Source organism: Ranitomeya variabilis, chromosome 4 (genome assembly GCF_051348905.1).
Source record: "Ranitomeya variabilis isolate aRanVar5 chromosome 4, aRanVar5.hap1, whole genome shotgun sequence".
NCBI lineage: Eukaryota > Metazoa > Chordata > Amphibia > Anura > Dendrobatidae > Ranitomeya > Ranitomeya variabilis.
In genome coordinates, this window is record NC_135235.1 from 622180110 (window position 1) to 622193129 (window position 13020).

The window sequence follows — 13020 nt, forward strand, 5'->3', positions numbered from 1 at the left end:
GGCTCTGCGTTATAAACTGTAGTGAAACACTTGGGGGTTCTAAGTTCTCACAACACATCTAGACGAGTTCCTTAGGGCTCTACTTTCCAAAATGGTGTCACTTGTGGGGGGTTTCAATGTTTAGGCACATCAGTGGCTCTCTAAACACAATATTGCGTCCCATCTCAATTCCAGTCAATTTTGCATTGAAAAGTCAAATGGCGTTCCTTCCCTTCCGAGCTCTGCCATGCGCCCAAACAGTGGTTTACCCCCACATATGGGGTATCAGCGTACTCAGGACAAATTGTACAACAACTATTGTGGTCCAATTTTTTCTCTTACTCTTGGGAAAATAAAAAATTGGGGGTGAAAAAATCATTTTTGTGAAAAAATATGATTTTTTATTTTTACGGCTCTGCATTATAAACTTCTGTGAAGCACTTGGTTGGTCAAAGTGCTCACCACACATCTAGATAAGTTCCTTAGGGGGACTACTTTCCAAAATGGTGTCACTTGTGGGGGGTTTCAATGTTTAGGCACATCAGTGGCTCTCCAAACGCAACATGGCGTCCCATCTCAATTCCAGTCAATTTTGCATTGAAAAGTCAAACGGCGCTCCTTCCCTTCCGAGCTCTCCCATGAGCCCAAACAGTGGTTTACCCCCACATATCATGTATCGGCGTACTCAGGATAAATTGTACAACAACTTTTGGGTTTCAATTTCTTCTCTTACCCTTGGGAAAATAAAAAAATTGGGGCCGAAAAGATCATTTTTGTGAAAAAATATGATTTTTTATTTTTACGGTCTGCATTATAAACTTCTGTGAATCACTTAATGGGTCAAAGTGCTCACCACACATCTAGATAAGTTCGTTAGGGGGTCTACTTTCCAACATGGTGTAACTTGTGGGGAGTTTCAATGTTTAGGCACATCAGTGGCTCTCCAAACGCAACATGGCGTCCCATCTCAATTCCAGTCAATTTTGCATTGAAAAGTCAAACGGCGCTCCTTCCCTTCCGAGCTCTCCCATGAGCCCAAACAGTGGTTTACCCCCACATATCGTGTATCGGCGTACTCAGGATAAATTGTACAACAACTTTTGGGTTTCAATTTCTTCTCTTACCCTTGGGAAAATAAAAAAATTGGGGCCGAAAAGATCATTTTTGTGAAAAAATATGATTTTTTATTTTTACGGTCTGCATTATAAACTTCTGTGAATCACTTAATGGGTCAAAGTGCTCACCACACATCTAGATAAGTTCGTTAGGGGGTCTACTTTCCAACATGGTGTAACTTGTGGGGAGTTTCAATGTTTAGGCACATCAGGGGCTCTCCAAACGCAACATGGCGTCCCATCTCAATTCCAGTCAATTTTGCATTGAAAAGTCAAACGGCGCTCCTTCCCTTCCGAGCTCTCCCATGAGCCCAAACAGTGGTTTACCCCCACATATCGTGTATCGGCGTACTCAGGATAAATTGTACAACAACTTTTGGGTTTCAATTTCTTCTCTTACCCTTGGGAAAATAAAAAAATTGGGGCCGAAAAGATCATTTTTGTGAAAAAATATGATTTTTTATTTTTACGGTCTGCATTATAAACTTCTGTGAATCACTTAATGGGTCAAAGTGCTCACCACACATCTAGATAAGTTCGTTAGGGGGTCTACTTTCCAACATGGTGTAACTTGTGGGGAGTTTCAATGTTTAGGCACATCAGGGGCTCTCCAAACGCAACATGGCGTCCCATCTCAATTCCAGTCAATTTTGCATTGAAAAGTCAAACGGCGCTCCTTCCCTTCCGAGCTCTCCCATGAGCCCAAACAGTGGTTTACCCCCACATATCGTGTATCGGCGTACTCAGGATAAATTGTACAACAACTTTTGGGTTTCAATTTCTTCTCTTACCCTTGGGAAAATAAAAAAATTGGGGCCGAAAAGATCATTTTTGTGAAAAAATATGATTTTTTATTTTTACGGTCTGCATTATAAACTTCTGTGAATCACTTAATGGGTCAAAGTGCTCACCACACATCTAGATAAGTTCGTTAGGGGGTCTACTTTCCAACATGGTGTAACTTGTGGGGAGTTTCAATGTTTAGGCACATCAGGAGCTCTCCAAACGCAACATGGCGTCCCATCTCAATTCCAGTCAATTTTGCATTGAAAAGTCAAACGGCGCTCCTTCGCTTCCGAACTCTGCCATGCGCCCAAACAGTGGTTTACCCCCACATATGGGGTATCGGCGTGCTCAGGACAAATTGTACAACAACTTTTGGGGTCCATTTTCTCCTCTTACCCTTGGTAAAATAAAAGAAATTGGAGCTGAAGTAAATTTTTTCTGAAAAAAAGTTAAATGTTATTTAAGCATTCCAAAAATTCCTGTGAAACACCTGAAGGGTTAATAAACTTCTTGAATGTGGTTTTGAGTACCTTGAGGGGTGCAGTTTTTAGAATGGTGTCACACTTGGTTATTTTCTATCATATAGACCCCTCAAAATGAGTTCAAATGAGATGTGGTCCCTTAAAAAAAATGGTGTTGTAAAAATGAGAAATTGCTGGTCAACTTTTTAACCCTTATAACTTACTAAAAAAAATTTTGGTTCCAAAATTGTGCTGATGTAAAGTAGACATGTGGGAAATGTTACTTATTAAGTATTTTGTGTGACATATCTCTGTGATTTAATTGTATAAAAATTCAAAGTTGGAAAATTGCAAAATTTTCTAAATTTTCTCCAAATTTCCATTTTTTTCACAAAAAAACGCAGGTAATATCAAAGAAATTTTACCACTATCATGAAGTACAATATGTCACGAGAAAACAGTGTCAGAATCACCAAGATCCGTTGAAGCGTTCCAGAGTTATAACTTCATAAAGGGACAGTGGTCAGAATTGTAAAAATTGGCCTGGTCATTAACGTGCAAACCACCCTTGGGGGTAATTAGGGAGGTTTGCAGTGCCGCCCTAATAAATACATTAAAACGCAATCAACACATACTGTATGTTTCTAGAATTGTATCAATAAAAACACTAACATTTGCTGAACTAAACCATGGCTTATCGATGCAAAAATCGATATAAAAATGGTGACACAAACCATTTCTTTTTTTTTTCCTTTTATAAATTTCTGATTACACTGAGCTGAAAAATATATTATATATTATAAAAACAAAAGCTACAAAACTATGCCGAAATTCCTTTTTCTCTCACCATTTCATTGTTTTCAGTAGATTATAAAGTAAAATGAATGGTGTAATTCAAAACTACAGCCTGTCCTGAAAAAAAAAAATCAAGCTCTCATACTGCTAAGTTGATGGAAAATTTTAAAAAAGTTAGGACTCTGGGAAGAAGTAAATGAAAGGAGGACTCTGGGAAGAAGTAAATGCGGATGGAAGAGTCGTAAGATTACGCTGCATATATAATTAGACCCTAGTGATCTACATTGTATCCTCATGATTATAAATTACCGTACTTTTTGGACTATAAGACGCACTTTTTGCGCCATGGGCGTGGAAAGGAGTGATTTATTTTTGTTTAATAGGGTACACACTGTTAGCCTCAGCAGCCGGCTTCTTGCAGCTGCCAGGCGTTCGAGTGTGCCGGATACTTAAGGCAATGAATATTCACTGCATTCCACTCCCATAGGCAATGAATATTCCTTCCCTTTAGTAGCGGGGACATGTGAAAGCCCGGCAGCTGCAGTAAACCGGCAGCTGTGGCGGACACTGTGCTCGCTAAAAAGCAGTAAATACTTAATGCGCTCCACGCACATAGTTTGGGTGTGTAGAGCAGTGAGTATTCCGGCAGCTGTCCTCTGTGGCTTGTAAGCAGCGCATTACTTCCCTGCCATGCGCTGCTTACAAGCTGCTGCTGGGGGGCCATCCATGTTAGGATGGGGAAGGGGGCAATCATACCAGGATAAGGATGGGGCCATGCATACCAGGACGGAGATGGGGTCCCTGCATACCATGATGGGGATGGCGGCCAATCATATCAAGATAAGGATGGGGCCACGCATACCAGGATTGTGATGGGGGCCAATCATACTAGGATAAGGATGGCGCCCTGCATACCAGGCCAAAGATGGTGTCCCTGCATATCAGGATAGGGATTGGGGTCATGCATACACGGAGGGAGATGCGGGCCATGCATACCAGGGTAAGGATGGGTCCCTGCATACCAGGATAAGGATGGGGCCATGCATAACAGGACAGAGATGGGGGCCCTGCATACCAGGATTGGGATGAGGGGGCCATGCATACCAGGTTAGTGATATAGGAGCCATGCATACCAGGATGGGGGAAAGGATGGGTCCCTGCATACCAGGATAAGGATGGGGCCATGCATAACAGGACAGAGATGGGGGCCCTGCATACCAGGATTGGGATGAGGGGGCCATGCATACCAGGTTAGTGATATAGGAGCCATGCATACCAGGATGGGGGATATTAGGTATAGAATTGACCACATTTTTTGCTTCAATTTTTTTTCTAATTTCCTCCTCTAAAACCTAGGAGTGTCTTACGGTCCAGTGCATCTTATATTCCGAAAATACGGTATGTAATGAGTCAACATAAAAAAAGAAAAATTTAAAATTTTATCTAATTTCAATTTAATAAGCCAATGGGCAAACTCAAACTTTGTTTCCCTTTTTGTGCTGATATCAGTCAGCCAAGACTGAATTGTGATGACGGGTCATTCTTATACACAACATGATAAAAGGAAAAGCTGACTCCAGCAACAAATCATTTCGATAAGGAAACATAGCAAATGGGACAATACTTTCTGTTATTTATTTACATTCTGTCTGTTTTATTGATGCCCGTACGCCTGAGTAAGCTTTCACTGTACATGTACTTATCCATCTCCTCTTTGTAATGTTCCTTGCATTAATGAGTCACCTATTATAAAGCTTTGCAATCATATCATTATTGGATACATACACTAGTAGGTACATAAACTTTCATGCATTGTCTCCTTTTATAAAAATACAGCAGGTGCCAAGAGGAGGCGAAACTTGAAACTCCAATTAAAAAATGTGTAACAGAGCTCCCCTCTATAAAACTGGTGTTGTCTACCATCACATCTAGTTACTCCTCTACTGATTCATTATAACAGAGAATGGTTGAACTTGATGGACTTAGGTCTTCTTTCAACCTACAGTTGAAGGTGAAGGCTCTGGAGTGGCCATCTCAGTCTCTTGACCTCAAAATCATTGAGCCACTCTGGGGAGATCTCAAGCACGCAGTTCATGGTAGACAGGCCAGGAATTTACAGGAACTGGAGGTTTTTTGCCAAGAAAAATAGGCAGCTTTACCATATAAGAAAATAAAGAACCTCATCCTGAACTACCAGAAAAGACTTCAAGCTGTCATTGATTTTAGAGGGGGCAATACACGGTATTAAGAAATGGGGTATGTGAACTTTTGATCAGGGTCATTTGGATGTTTTGAGTTGTCATTATGATTTAAAAAGAGAAACACAGTAGTTTGACAATAAATGGCTCCACCCAACTGCTAACCATGAGTGGAGAAAAAGTTTTGGTGTTATCATATTCTGTGAAAAAAGACCAAGAAAGCAAAAAGTCTGCCGGGGTATGTATACTTTTGAGCACAACTGTATGTAAGATACAGCAGGTGCCAAATAAAACCCCACTTATTACTCTGTGCCACTTATGCCTTGAGAAGCTATCATCGAGAACACATCTATGCAATGCTTACTGAAACCTATTACATCCAATTACAAGTTGATATTTAGGCAGGGTAAAGCATTAGTGAACTGGCACCCATTATATTAATACCAGGACTTGGGTGCAATTGCTACCTTGTACCCTTATACCCTGGTGCCAACCAAACCCTTGTCTTCTGCAAATCTTTTGCTATGATCTAGGGTGTTGCAAATTACTGGTAATGGCTCTTCTTAATTTTGTGTCTCACATTATTATTATTATTTATTTATATAGCACCATTTATTCCATGGTGCTGTACATGAGAAGGGGTTACATAAAAATTACAGACATCACTCACAGTAAGCAAACTAACAATTATAGACTGATACAGAGGGGCGAGGACCCTGCCCTTACGGGCTTACATTCTACAGGATTATGGGGAAGGAGACAGTAGGTTGGGGGGTTGTGGCAGCTCCGGTGTTGGTGAGGGGGTAGCTCCGGTGGTAGTGAGGAGAGAGCGGGGTTATTCGAGGCTGTAGGCTTTCTTGAAGAGGTGGGTTTTCAGGTTCCGTCTGAAGGATCCGAATGTGGTTGATAGTCGGACGTGTTGGGGCACAGAATTCCAGAGGATAGGGGATATTCAGGAGAAGTCTTGGACGCGATTAGGTGAGGAGCGAATAAGTGTGGAGGAGAGAAGGAGGTCTTGGGAGGACCGGAGATTACGTGAGGGAAGATATTGGTAGATTAGGTGAGAAATATATGGAGGAGACAGGGTGTGGATGGCTTTGTAGGTCATTATCAGTAATTTGAACTGGGTACATTGAGTTTCCATTAAAAAAAATTGTGTAAATATTTAGATGTTGGCAAGCTGGCTCCTATTGTATCAGTGAATTTCAGTCCAAATCTTTAGGTCCACAGTCTATCAAGCGCAAATATTAGTGGTGATTCAAATCAATTCACAGGATCTGACTGAGTGGTCATTTTAGTAATCTCTGGATGTCAGATAGGAGTCCTGTGAACTGCCACTTCCTAAGGTACCGTCACATTAAGCGACGCTGCAGCGATATAGACAACGAGCCGATCACTGCAGCGTCGCTGTTTATGTCGCTAGGAGACGTCAGACACCGGCAACAGCAGAACGATGCAGGAGCGATCCAGTGACGTACTTATCGTTCTCGCTGGTTGTTTGCTCCAGTTCGCTCCATGAAGAAACATTGCAGGCATCGTTGCTTTTGCTGTCAAACACGACAATACATGCCGATCTGACGACCAAATAAAGTTCTGGACTTCTAGCTCCGACCAGCGATATCACAGCGGGATCCAGATCGCTGCTGCGTGTCAAACACAAGGAGATCGCTATCCAGGATGCTGCAACGTCACAGATCATTGTCGTTCTCGTTGGAAAGTTGTTTAGTATGAAGGTACCTCTACGTGATTACCCATCCTGACGTCAACTCAATGTTGCAGTGAAAAGCACATGTGATGATGCACCAGGCCGCGGATGCTTGTAGGTAGTACTAGGTTCTAAAACCTTCCATCTGATGTCTACAAATTACTGATGTGGCCACTAATAATAATAATAATAATTTTTATTTATATAGTGCCAACATATTCCGCAGCCACTGGACAAGTTCCTACAAATCAATTTGCACCAATTCTATCAAGTATCTAGATTATGGTGTATATTCACTGCCATTTCCTCAGAAATTCTTTATTACCAGATACAGTGCCTTGCGAAAGTATTCGGCCCCCTGGAACTTTTCAACCTTTTCCCACATATGATGCTTCAAACATAAAGATACCAAATGTAAATTTTTGGTGAAGAATCAACAAGTGGAACATAATTGTGAAGTTGAACAAAATTTATTGGTTATTTTAAATTTTTGTGGAAATTATTGAAACCTATTTCATCCTAAGAGAAATTGATTGCAGATTTAAAAAGTGTCAATTATCAAAATGGTATCCATTTTATCTCTTTTTGCAAACCCTCTTGAAATGTCAGGGAGGCTTCTGCAAAGGAGAGACACCTCCTACAGTGCTGGAAGAGTTGGAAAATCTCCTGGACCATGATGAAACCTTGAGGAAATAAGAGTTTTACATGGGTTTTTTTGTATCCCAGCTTATCAGGAGGACCAGGTCTAAGGGGTAAGGTTTCTCCTTGTGGAAAGTGACATACCAGCTCTGGCTCGTCAAGGTAAAGAGGCTAATTCACTGTGCAATGCTCCTCTGAAAAATTTAATATGCAAATTGCCTCTTCAGAGAAAAAGAGGACTTGAACTCTATAGCGTCACCTATTGGAAGTAGCGATCCTACAAGTCACAATCAACCCTTTAACGAGTCGTTGGCAGGGTTGGAGAATATGAAAGTGAGGTGGCAGAACGGACATTGAGGAGTGTAGAATAGGCTTGCTGGAGTCATCGCAGCTTAGAATTCCTGGCAGGGCTCTTTGGTTTATGTAATATTGACTGGCTTCATGATGCCAACTTTCAAAGTTGGAAAGCATGTAACCATTATTCTATCCTTAATGCATTGACCCCATTTTTCATTGCTCCTGTATTTGCACAATTTATCAGCCGTCACCATATCTCGTTTCTGACAGGTCCTACCTTTTCTCGGAAGATCTGTCACATATTTAGTAAAGGTGTGTCATCATCATTATAGTCTCTCTTGGTTTTCACAACTGAGTTTATCTGGGTTATGTAAGGTAATCATGCCGTGTACATAGGACCTCGAGGGCCCCTGTGAAGACTCTGCACTGGGGCCTCGGAGCTTCAAGTTACACTATGAACTATGCATTCTTCATTGAGCCCTATTGTAACCAATCATAAAACGTTGGCTGGTTTCAAAGGGGCAACTTGGTGACTTAGCACCCATTATATTAGTGACAATACTTTATACTTAACGCCTTGAGCTTGTATTTCTTTGCCGTTTATTACCATTGATCATCATGGCCCATGCCTATCTTTACTTTGAAGACCTGCAGGATATTTACTAAAGGTGTTGGCGACTTGGCACCAGTTATATCAATAGCTCATTTTCGATTCCTTATGCCTTCAGCTTGTTTTCCTTTGCTCTTATTTTTATTTACTACATGCCTATTGCCATACCTCATTCTTACCCATTCCTACTTTTTTAAAAAAACCTGCCAGATATTTACTAAAGGTGTGGCAGCTTTAATATACCGGTAGTTCCTTTAGGATATCTAGATTTCTTTCAATAGTTACTAGCACAGAATATGACAAACTAAGTAGACCACAAAAAGTTTTGATGCCTTTCTAGATTCCCAGATTTGCAAGAAAAAGTGGAAAAAATCTCGAGGAAAGTGGGGCCTGAGGTCTCCACACAAAGTTGGAGAAGTGGTGGCCACCATCATATTTCTTACTCATTGTAAACACAGTGAAAAGACAAGAAGTTCCTTGGAAATCAATGTTCATAAATGACCCTAAGTCGAAATTGACAATGCCTTAGCTCATCTGTAAATGCTTACCTCCTGCTGGTTCAGTGGTTGACCATCAATGCTGCTAGTTTAGTGAATGTGGTGCTCTACCTAGTAGGAGCTTCTAATGAGTAGTAAATATGCATGAAGGGCAGGTCTTTGTCTATTATAGCAATCATCTCACACATCGGAACTGCCCAGAGTGCCAAAAATTACATACCGGTATACAAAAATTCCCCTAGGTGCCCACATAAAGGTAGGAAAGGTTCCCAGGATATTTCAATGCTATGATGCAACCTGCACACAATGTAGGATCATGGCGTAATAGTGATAATATTACATCTGAATTATTTTTGGCAATGTATCATATTGTTTAAGCGGTGTATGGCTGTATTAGTTGGGCACTATTCGGTAATTTTAATAATTGGGCAATGTATAGCAGCATTGTTTTACGATATATTGGCTATATTATTTGGGGACTATTTGGTCATATTATTTAGAAACTGTAGCAGTAGGGCAATGTATGGTAGCATTATTTGGGGATTCTATGGCTGATTTATTTGGATTCTATTTGGGAATTGTAGTAGTTGGACAATGCACAATAAGTTAGTATTACTTTATGTTTATATGGCTGCATTATTTATATCATTTGGAAATTATTATAGTTGGGCAAAATATGGCAGTATTATTGCAGATTATATTACTTGGGTATTCTGCAGCATTTGGAGGAGCAGGTCGTAGTAGTTGAACAATATATGACAGCATTATTTTGGGATTGTCTGTCCATCTTAATTAGGGGATGCATGAAGTATCATTTACACATTGTACGGCAGTATAATTTGGTCGGTGCTTATCAAAATCAGTTAAACGGCAGATTACCTAATTTTGGATCTTCTGTGGAGTGTAATATTGTATCTATATGTTGCAAAGAGTTGAGGATTAAATGTCATTTTTTTCAGTGTATAGTAGTATTGTCACTACACAATATTATTTTGTGATTATGTAGTCATTTAACAAAGTATGAGCATTAATATAATTAGTGCTGTAAAGTACAGCACATTCTGCTCAAATGTTATCTTTACATTCACACTACAAATTATATTATAAGGACTAGAGCTGCAATCATATAGAGATGTACAGACTTTTTATACATTTTACTTTTATCTTTACTTTTTTTCAAGAATTCTATTCCCATTATAATCTAATCACATTCATTGGCAATACAATCTGCTGGTGCAGTCACTGTGTACATACATTACATTACTTATCCTTTACTGATCCTGAGTTACATCCTGCATTATACTCCAGAGCTGCACTCACTATTCTGCTGTGCAGTCACTGTGTACATACATTACATTATTTATCCTGTACTGATCCTAAGTTACATCCTGTGTTATACTCCAGAGCTGCGCTCACTATTCTGCTGGTGCAGTCACTGTGTACTTACATTACATTACTTATCCTTTACTGATCCTGAGTTACATCCTGTATTATACTCCAGAGCTGCACTCATTATTCTGCTGGTGCAGTCACTGTGTACATACATTACATTACTTATCCTGTACTGATCCTGAGTTACATCCTGTGTAATGTTCCAGAGCTGCACTCACTATTCTGCTGGTGCAGTCACTGTGTACATTACATTACTTATCCTGTACTGATCCTGAGTTACATCCTGTATTATACTCCAGAGCTGCACTCGCTATTCTGCTGGTGCAGTCACTGTGTACATACATTACATTACTTATCCTGTACTGACCCTGAGTTACATCCTGTATAATACTCCAGAGCTGCACTCACTATTCTGCTGGTAGAGTCACTGTTAATAATAATAATCTTTATTTTTATATAGCGCTAACATATTCCGCAGCGCTTTACAGGTTGCACACATTATCGTCGCTGTCCCCGTTGGGGCTCACAATCTAAATTCCCTATCAGTATGTCTTTGGACTGTTCACATACATTACTTATCCTGTAATGATCCTGAGTTACATCCTGTATAATACTCCAGAGCTGCACTCGCTATTCTGCTGGTAGAGTCACTGTTCACATACATTACTTATCCTGTACTGATCCTGAGTTACATCCTGTATAATATTCCAGAGCTGCACTCACTATTCTGCTGGTGCAGTCACTGTGTGCATACATTACATTACTTACCCTGTACTGATCCTGAGTTACATCCTGTATTATACCCCAGAGCTGCACTCACTATTCTGCTGGTGCAGTCACTGTGTACATACATTACATTACTTATCCTGTACTGATCCTGAGTTACATCCTGTATAATACTCCAGAGCTGCACTCACTATTCTGCTGGTAGAGTCACTGTTAATAATAATAATCTTTATTTTTATATAGCGCTAACATATTCCGCAGCGCTTTACAGGTTGCACACATTATCGTCGCTGTCCCCGTTGGGGCTCACAATCTAAATTCCCTATCAGTATGTCTTTGGACTGTTCACATACATTACTTATCCTGTAATGATCCTGAGTTACATCCTGTATAATACTCCAGAGCTGCACTCACTATTCTGCTGGTAGAGTCACTGTTCACATACATTACTTATCCTGTACTGATCCTGAGTTACATCCTGTATAATATTCCAGAGCTGCACTCACTATTCTGCTGGTGCAGTCACTGTGTGCATACATTACATTACTTACCCTGTACTGATCCTGAGTTACATCCTGTATTATACCCCAGAGCTGCACTCACTATTCTGCTGGTGCAGTCACTGTGTACATACATTACATTACTTATCCTGTACTGATCCTGAGTTACATCCTGTATTATACTCCAGAGCTGCACTCACTATTCTGCTGGTGCAGTCACTGTGTACATACATTACTTATCCTTTACTTATCCTGAGTTACATCCTGTATTATACTCCAGAGCTGCACTCGCTATTCTGCTGGTGCAGTCACTGTGTGCATACATTACATTACTTACCCTGTACTGATCCTGAGTTACATCCTATATTATACCCCAGAGCTGCACTCACTATTCTGCTGGTGCAGTCACTGTGTACATACATTACATTACTTATCCTGTACTGATCCTGAGTTACATCCTGTATAATACTCCAGAGCTGCACTCACTATTCTGCTGGTGCAGTCACTGTGTACATACATTACATTACTTATCCTGTACTGATCCTGAGTTACATCCTGTATTATACTCCAGAGCTGCACTCACTATTCTGCTGGTGCAGTCACTGTGTACATACATTACATTGCTTATCGTGTACTGATCCTGAGTTACCTCCTGTATTATACTGCAGAGCTGCACTCACTATTCTGCTGGTGCAGTCACTGTGTGCATACATTACATTACTTATCCTGTACTGATCCTAAGTTACATCCTGTATTATACTCCAGAGCTGCACTCACTATTCTGCTGGTGGAGTCACTGTGTACATACATTACATTACTTATCCTGTACTGATCCTGAGTTACATCCTGTATTATACCCCAGAGCTGGACTCACTATTCTGCTGGTGCAGTCTAGAAGGAAGGCCAATACAATGCACTGTATGAAATGGTTGATACCAGAGAACACAGTGCATCTGTGTTAAGCATATACGTATTTGATGAGTGGTGGATTTATGTAGCATTAGTATACACAAACTCTTAAAGGGAATCTGTCAGCAGGATTTTATTCCCAAACTATTTACATATGCATGTAGGGCTTTATAGTAATAGAGCTGGAGTGACAGAAGCTGCAGATCTACCATACACTGATTTCTCAGTAATGGAGGAACGGACTGGCCATGTAAAGCTATTTCTGGACTTGTCTTTGAACGAGTTACGTGTGCTTATAAATAGTTTGAGGGGAGAAATCCTGCTGACAGATTCCCTGTGAGGGTCTGTCGTTTCCTGGGGAAGCTGGGTGAAGAGCATTATTATGCATCGTCACAGCTTTCCAGGATCATT

The 13020-nt window shown here is 40.5% G+C and overlaps 2 protein-coding genes across 3 annotated transcripts in view; both read right to left on the minus strand.

The window, feature by feature from the left end:
- LOC143766102 (coilin-like) overlaps positions 1-13020 on the minus strand; it is a 946917-nt gene that overhangs the window by 448182 nt on the left and 485715 nt on the right. The gene's annotated exons all lie outside the window — the stretch shown is intronic.
- LOC143766099 (uncharacterized) overlaps positions 1-13020 on the minus strand; it is a 68256-nt gene that overhangs the window by 54650 nt on the left and 586 nt on the right. The window lies entirely within an intron of this gene.